This window comes from Lepus europaeus, chromosome 14 (assembly GCF_033115175.1).
Source record: "Lepus europaeus isolate LE1 chromosome 14, mLepTim1.pri, whole genome shotgun sequence".
Lineage (NCBI taxonomy): Eukaryota > Metazoa > Chordata > Mammalia > Lagomorpha > Leporidae > Lepus > Lepus europaeus.
Window position 1 is genome coordinate 35,395,463 of NC_084840.1, and position 7,457 is coordinate 35,402,919.

At 38.9% G+C, this 7,457-nt stretch overlaps 1 pseudogene; it reads right to left on the minus strand.

The window, feature by feature from the left end:
- Positions 1-752: 752 nt before the first annotated feature.
- On the minus strand, positions 753-4,932 carry LOC133773398 (transmembrane emp24 domain-containing protein 10-like; annotated as a pseudogene).
- Positions 4,933-7,457: the final 2,525 nt, after the last annotated feature.

Below are 7,457 nucleotides of genomic sequence, written 5' to 3' on the forward strand. Positions count from 1 at the left end.
TTAGTGGTAGCCAGAGGTTGGAGTGATGATTTGAGGAAGGGAGATGGCTGTCTCCGAAAGGGATACATGAAGGATCTGTGTGATGAAAGTAATCTTATGATCACATGAGTCTGCACATGGGACAAAATTATATAGAATCCAACACACACACAAAAAGAAAAGGTTTAAGCAGTTGAACACAAATATTTAATTGTCTGAAATTTTCTTTAAGAACCATCTACAGTTCAAAGCTCTTTTTTTTGAGGTGTCACATTCATGACCCTTTTAAAAGACATCAAATAATGGAGGGGTATTATCAAAAGTTACACAAGCATTTCACCCAATGCAAAATTAAGGATAGTTTCACAAGCACAATAATCAGGATGAAATAAATCTCACAGGGTAAAATAAATCTTGGTGAAAGAACTAGAGAGGTAACTGCTCAGCACATGAGATAGAAAAAGGGTCCAAAAGATCACAGGAAGAAACTCAGTACAAATGCTGTCTTTTGCATTTTCTAGGTAACCCTCATTTTTTGCCATAGGTGACTCTGATAGTTCTGTTGTTGCAAAATCAGGTCAAATCCTACTAAGTTAAAAAGGAGTTCCTCATTGACTTGTTGGGTGCAGCGTGCAGATGGTCATCCAACACCAAGAGATCAGTACTGGCAAGATGTCTCCAACATGCATTGATGCTGCTATTGGTAGGATGTCTTCAGCCAGGCACATCCCAGAAACATTCTGGGATACAAGATGGGAGGAGACTGAATCATGTTATTTCAGCAACTTCTTGGCCTTGAAAAACTGGCAAGTGGCTAGACCAATGAGACAGACCATGGAAAAGATGCTGAGATACAGAATCTGAGTGTTTGTTGGCTCACTGGTGTAATCTCCTTCTCACTTCTTCATGTAGGCAAAATTATTAATGATAGATTCTGATTGGTTTTCTAAGCACCATCACTTTACCTCTAATGGTTTGAGTTTCTCAACTTTTGCAACCTCTTTGTTAATTTTTTTTTTATCTCTACTCCGTGCTTCATGTCTGGGATCACCAGTTGGTTAATATCCCCCATGGCCGTTGGTCTCAAAACACACTTAAGATATGTCATAATCTCTATTGGTAAAGACAAAATTCCTCATAGTTGCATCCTCCTTGTAGTATGGAATGTGGTCAGAAAAATCTGTGATCTTGAGCTGGGTATGCAGAAGCCCTGCACCCTAGACTGGACAACGATCTTGTGTGGGTTTGTCACTAACAGATCCCTGTGCAACTTCTTGCAGAGAAATTTGCAAAGGCTAGTTGACAGATGGAAAAAGGTGGTAAGGACAGAGTTTAGGATGAACAGGAACAAAAGCAGCAATACCAGTAGACAAGGATCATGCCAGGCTAGGAGGTTAAGCAAATAAGACCTATAGCAGAGACTCATTCACCTCTCTGGGCATCAGAAACATTTTTAAGACTGCAAGAACAGGCATCAAATGGTGAACTCATGTATCAAAAGGAACTTCTTATTCCAGGGTCAACTTCTATGCTATTACTTCATATAGTTGGGTCACTCTGTTAATTAAACCAGTTGGATTATCCAGCTATGCTACTTTTATTGAGAACATTAATTTTTGCAGGATGAATGGTACTTTAGCTCTCACACTGAAAGAGGCCATGTTCCTATTTTCTTTTATTTCATTTATTCATGATTCTCTAGCAACCAGCATAAATCATGATTTAGTTGGCATGTAATTTCTGATAATAGTCCACCTGTCCACTATCCTATCTCCAATGCCATGAATGCTCACAGTACTGACTTGCCCTAGGATACACAGCTAATACTTGTTGTAGCTGAGGAACACTCAGATTGGGAAATTATAGTTTGCCTTTTGGAATACCCAGTAAATTCATACTCCCAGTTGTCCAACAATATGTATTCTTTAATTGCTTCAAATTATTAATTTAATAAGTTTTTATTGAGCATTTGATATGTTTAAATACTGACTTAAGTGCTGAGGATTTTTTTTTTGATAGGCAGAGTTAGAGAGAGACAGAGAGAAAGGTTTTCTTTCCATTGGTTCACCCCACAATGGCCGCCACGGCCGGCGCTGCACTGATCCGAAGCCAGGAGCTTCCTCCTGGTCTCCCATGTGGGTGCAGAGCCCAAGGACTTGGGCCATTCTCTACTGCACTCCTGGGCCATAGCAGAGAGCTGGCCTGGAAGAGGAGCAACCGGGACAGAATCCGGCGCCCCAACCGGGACTAGAACCAGGGGTGCCGGCGCCGCAGGTGGAGGATTAGCCTAGTAAGCTGCGGTGCTGGCCTAGTGCTGAGGATTTAGCAATCAAATAGGTAGATTTAGTTTTTTCTCCTTTGAGTGTATTAGTATTTGGAGAAACAGGAGAACAATTACATGGTTAAAAGAGTACTCACTTTTGGTCCCCAGTTGTTAAAGATCCAAAGAACACTTTAGAGCAAGCATTTCAGGCTAGCTTCCACTAACAGTCACTCTCATTGGAATCTCCTTATGGAAATTTTTTTAGTTTCTGATTCCTTCTCATAGAACTGGTTGCTCTGCACCTTCCTAGATAGAGCACTTAATTCCCATAAAACACAAATATTGATAATAAGAATATGGAAGAAGCAGTAAATGTGCTTATCTGGATATTTCAAGATGACAAAAGTGAAATTTTAAGGATGACAACTTCAGGATTCAGGTGTATAGAAAATAATTCAAAAAGACAAAGCAGAGTTTCAATTATAATGCTTTTGCAGGCCCGATTTGGAGTTGAGTCAACTGAACATAAAACTTGGGGTAACATAAGGAGACTCTTCTGGGTCCAGAGAGTATCCCTACAAGATCTGCTGGAGGTTCTGTGATTATTGACCCCTAGTGAAAAGACAGTTAAGTATGCAAATTCATAGCCTGGATACATTGGGTTTGAGCTGAATCAGAGGATAAGTAGGGTTATCTATTCAGATGATCATTTTAACTACAAGAAGCTAGGAATGTGGCTCTAACAATAGAGTTAATAGGTGATTTAGAAATGCAAAGGGGTACTTGAAACATTATTGCGGTAGGGAATGGCAACAATAAACAAGAGCTAGATCTGGTCCATGAAAAGAACAAATAAAGTAGGATGCAGTATTGTTGCAAGTACTACATTGTGCTTTGTGGTAAGTGTTTGGGGAGAAAGAATTCTGCACCAATATTGAGAGCAATTTGTCCACATGTGGTGACCGGGAACAGAGTCAGGGGACTGCATTCGCAAAGAGGAATAATTAACTGGGCACATATGACAAACAGATTTCTGAGTTAGACATATAATAAGCTAAATGTGGAACATATTACATAATTATATTTTTATTATACAAAAGAACTAACAAAGTGCTGCCATGGTCCATAAATAAAGGAATTATGTGAAGGTGATAATAAATACCTATATCTCTCCAGCATTCTGTACTTTCACATGAATTTTCTCATTAATAACACCTAGGTACATGCATTGCTATTTCTGATTTAGAATGGGAGGATGAAGCTTAGGAAGTAATGAGTGGCATAGGCAGCACTTAGCAGGATTCCTCTGACTTTAATCACGTCCCTGTCTTCTGGACCATGACCCAGTCCTATGAGGCTGCCCCAGTCTGACCTCAGAGTTCTGTGTGGAACAAGACGCCAGGAAATATCTCAGGGGCCAAAACAGAAAAACAATACCACAAAGTCCAGGAGATCTATGATTATTTCCTTTAGAGATCTGAAAGCTGAGACATTGTGGGGATCAGCATGGCTAAAATGCTGAATGCAAGGTAGTAACCAGCAGGATCCCGTGATGAGAAATGCAAAAAAAAAAAAAAAAAAAAAAAAAAGAAAGAAAATAATAAGCTTCTTGGGAGGACTGACTGTGTGCCAGGCATTGGCCATGTAAGCTACATTGGCTTTCATTCATTCATCACAAGAAGCCTCTGAGGTAGGTATTGTCATATCTTCATATTTTAGATATGAAAACGGAGGCACAGAAATGTTAAATGAGTCCTCAAGGTACATGCCTTGTTATAAAAGAACTGTGACTGGAACCTAGTTCTGTTCACTTTAAATCCTCCACTATTCGTTCTACCTCATATGCATACACACATTGTTGTAAATGTGATGATGGTTAATTATGTCTGATTGGATATGGATGAAGTATTTCAGATGACTGACAAAATCCTGCTTTGGGAGTGAAGTCAATAATTATGTCCTGTAAGATGAAATTAATACTATTCATGAAGTGTACAATTAAAGGTTAAAACAAAATTACAAGCTATTGTTTTAAAAGAAAATTCCCAGTGTTCTGCAGTTGCAACTGTGGTTGCCAGGGGAGATTGAGGTACCAGTTGGAGAGGGAATGGAGTGATTTAGTGGAAAGTCTTATATAAGGTTTTGAAATAAATTGAGTATTATTCTAGTTTAATAATCATTAGATCAGTTATAGATAGATACTGATATGGATACTAATTAGTAAAATAAAAATGAAATTACTATTCACAATAAACATATGTCGTATGAAAATGTATGGAAAGCATTCTTGATTTCTGAACAACTAATTTTAGCAGCACTCTGCCTTTTAATGGCACCAATTAAATATAGAGGTGATCCAAAGATTTGCCAAGTACTATCTTTAATCATTACGTTGGCCTTCAGTTACTATTCATTCTGAGCCAATGGCATCTGCATTGGGGAGATATTACCATTCTCCAACAAATTGCCTCAGATGAAAATCTAATACAATTAAGAAGATAAAGTCCAGAACAACCATGATGTCAAATATGCCAAGCTGTCAGGGATTGCTTCTATTTTCTTGGACTTCTTTTGTTTGATCCTTGTCCCAGTTAGCTCTCTGGGCTTGTTCAAATCTCTGTCGTCTTTCCACCTCTGTATCAACACTGACTTTCAGTACAGCTCCGTTCCTCAGATCTGCTTAATACCATGCTGGGGATTGGGTTCCCAGATGTGCTCTACCAGAACAGCAGACCTCCTGCTAACACTGTGGGGTGAGTGTTCTCTGGAGCCCCTCCTGCCTCTGTAGCACATTATTAAACAAAACACAACCTCATCATAGGAAAAATTTGCATCTGGATTACTTTATTGAAGCCCGGTGGCAATACCAAGGATAATGAGAATTTAATTGACCAAGAGGACACACTGAAGCAGCTAGAGAGGCTGCCCTAGGAGAGGATTCCTGTTTGTACCTTCAGAGTCACAGGGGTGAGAGGGGAAATTTTCCTGTCATTTCTTGAACATTCCTTTTGTCTTTCCCTTCAGTCATCAGAAATATTGAGGTTTAAGCTCACAGCGCCTGACCATAAAACATTCATTTAGAAATTATTTAAAAAAAATAATTATAAGATCTGTCTTCATAGACTGAAAGTCAAAATTTCACTCTGCCCAACTCAATCCAAGGCTATGGCTGCTCTGGTGACAACTGGCCTGCAGTCCCCAATCAAAACACCTCCTTCACTGGCTCTGCTCTGGAGAAAAATGTCTGCTCTTCTGGTGGACCGTCCCAGGGTGACTGTGCCCCAGCTAGTACTAGTTGGGAGCTCAGTTTCTTTTGAAAATTTGGTTATTTCTGCAGGCAGGGAGATGAGTCAGAAGATCTTGTATCTTCTTGTCCTGGTGCGAGGTTCTCTGCTTCTCTTCAAGGTTGGCTCATTCTTGCTGTCTCTTCAGTACTCCCTGCTTCCCCTAGTGACTGATTAAGATTCTGGAATTTTGCCTTCTGAATTTTCTGAGAGCTTGTCATGGCTCAAAGCAGTGGTAACTATTTTATTTCATTTTCTAAACCATTTATGAGGACAGTGAATGGTTTTAATTTGACTCATCTGAACTTTATTATTTCCCAGTAGACGATTTTTTTTCCATTGCCTTGTTTGGCAAAATCCTTGATTTGCCTTTGGCTAATTCAAAGAACAAGCCAAAGAGATGTTTTCAGGTGTCCTTAATCTCAAAGCTGATAATAAATTATGTCACTATTAAATAAACTTGTCTTGCTTCCAAGAGCTAAATAAATAAAGATGTTTGTTTCAATGAAGAACTCTCTATTTCTAGCCTTTTCTAAATCTTGCCTGGATCTGTGGGGCATTAGCACATTAAAGGAAATTTTCACAGTGACTAAGGGCCTCTATTCCCAAGACCATTCTCATCCTACTGCTTAATCAGAGAAGATCCCTGGGTCAGGGCTTGGAGGAAAAGCATGTTTAGGGAAGGAATTATGGATGGAAAACAGCTGAAGACAAGTTGATGGAATGAGTCAAATGATCTTGAAGTAAAATAACAAAGTCTGAGAAAAGAGGCAAATTAGTTCAGAGACTTATTTTTATTGATTGTTTTGGAGAGCTAGAGAGAAAAGAGGAAGAGAGATGCCTTCTATCCACTGGTTTAGTCCCCAAATGCTTGCAACAGTAGGCCAGGCTGAAGTCAGAAGTCTAGAACTCAATCCACGTATCCCACACAGGTGACTAGTACTCGAGCACTTGTGCTATCATTGGCTGCCTCCTAAATACATTAGCAGGAGGCTGGATTGGAAGTGAAGACAGGCTCAATCTCAGGCACTACTGGATCTGAGCATCCCAAGCATGGCTTAATTCTTTGTACCTCAAAGCCTGATTCTATTTGGCTTCACTTAGGACAAACATATTACTGAAAATAACAATGGTTCACATCCTTTTTCTTGTGGAGACTCCTTGGGTTGATTGATCTCATTCTCCATGTCTGCCTCTCTCGATTTAGAAAAACCCTCTTCTCTTGCCACCTCCAGGCTCTCTAGATGAAACTGCTGTGTTGGGTGCTTCAAAACTAAAATATAAACATTACAAACCAAGAGAGACTTTTTCCACAGATTTTTAGTTCCCTCTCTCAATGCCCAGTGTTAATAATGACCCAAACTTGCTGACAATGTTATACAATCTTGTGGAATTTGTGTAACTTTCCTAGAAAGAACTTTATGAATATGCATCAATAGATTTATTTCATTTAAGCACTTTGAAATGATAATTCCAACTTCGGGAATGGGAATATTTTTCTAGGAAAATAATGTAAAATATAGCAAAGTTTTATATCTGTCATTAAGATGTCAATTTCATCATTGTTTATATTAGTACAAAATTGAGAAAATTTAAGTAACAATTATCGGTAAACTATGATATGTCCATACGATGGAATATTATGTATCCATTATATAGGGTAATGTATATTAGAAGGTTCACTAAAATATGCAGTATGAGCACAACACCAAATATATATAGAAAAATGAAGTACAGAAATACATAGCTGGAGAATAAAGACTTTCTGAGTGATTTGCATTGAGTGAAGTTGTCTTTTTGCATTACTCTGCATTTTCCAGGATTGGCATAATGAGCGTTTGCAAATTTAAAAATCATCTCAGAGAGAAGACTGGGTTTTCACCACTGGAAGAAGAGCTGGTAGCAAAGCTTATGACCCTCCTGGGAAGGTG